This window comes from Branchiostoma belcheri, unplaced genomic scaffold (genome assembly GCF_001625305.1).
Source record: "Branchiostoma belcheri isolate BF01 breed outbred unplaced genomic scaffold, Haploidv18h27 scaffold1, whole genome shotgun sequence".
Classification (NCBI taxonomy): domain Eukaryota; kingdom Metazoa; phylum Chordata; class Leptocardii; order Amphioxiformes; family Branchiostomatidae; genus Branchiostoma; species Branchiostoma belcheri.
Window position 1 is genome coordinate 10,038,738 of NW_017802379.1, and position 1,346 is coordinate 10,040,083.

Consider the following 1,346-nt stretch of genomic DNA (forward strand, 5'->3'; position numbering starts at 1 on the left):
ATGGGACAAGAACATCTCATCTTCCTCTACTAATATAGTGGACATTTCTTCTGCTAAATGCTTTGAGTTCTTAATGTGGTGTGTAGACTTCCCCACCAAAGGTGCTAACAGATCTGCCAAAGCCCTGGACGTATTGTACCCTATCGAACCTGTATAATCAACTATCGGCCGCAACGGGTTTCCAGGTTTGTGTATTTTAGGAGTACAGTACATTCTCGGTACGTTTTCCGCTGTAGGATATAAATGTTTATACTGTTCTTCTGTGATCTTACTACTTTCCTTGAGACGTTTTAAAATGGCAACTAGCTTCCTCTTGTATTTCTGTGTTGGGTCCGACCGTAGTTTTCTATATGTTTTCTCGTCCGCTAACATCCCACTCACCTTTCTTCATAGTCTGTTCTGTCCATGACCACCGCTGCCTTCCCTTTGTCCGCCGGGAGAATCAGCAAGTCCTTTTCCTTCTTCAGTTCTTTGAGGGCTTCTCTTTCTTGTTTTGTGATGTTGGGTTTCGGGGGTTTCGCTGTTCTCAGGATGCCTGCCACCTCCGACCGTAACTGCTCCGCGCTGCTTGGGGACAAGTGCAGGCATGCACTTTCCGTAGCCACCACGAAGTCTTCCACCGGAACCTTGTCTGGCGTGACGGCGAAGTTCAGGCCCTTCTGCAGTACCCCGGTCTGGTGGTCGGTTAGCGACTTCTTGGAGATGTTCACTACCCATTTCTTCAGCTGTGTGCCGGATAAATCCACGTCTAAATCCTGTTGCTGTCGTGAATTGGCTTGTTTGAGTCGGTCAAACTTTTTTTACGGAAACTTTATTTACGGAAATTAGAGAAGTATGTGGACAGTCAACAGTCAAGAAAATCCGGGATTTGGAGGCCCAAACGAAGAAAATTGCGAGACATCGTAACCACTTAGTGTTCAACCTCCGGTGCAAGAGCGACGACATCACCCCTCCCAGCATACGATTGAAAACGGGTATACGCACAGAAAATGCCAAGAACATCATACAGAAAGCGGAAAAGGCGTTAGTGAAGGAAAGAATCCGGTTGATAAACAACAAAAATCTCAAATCTTAAGGAAAAACAGCAAAACTTATCGGAAGAACTAAGTGCGCAGTTACCGGAAAATTACCAGGAAGCCGTGCGTTCGCATGTAATCAGATCCGGGGAACGAGAGTTCCAAGTGACGCGGGACCGCCATCTTGAAAAGTTTGACCGACTCAAACAAGCCAATTCACGACAGCAACAGGATTTAGACGTGGATTTATCCGGCACACAGCTGAAGAAATGGGTAGTGAACATCTCCAAGAAGTCGCTAACCGACCACCAGACCGGGGTACTGCAGAAG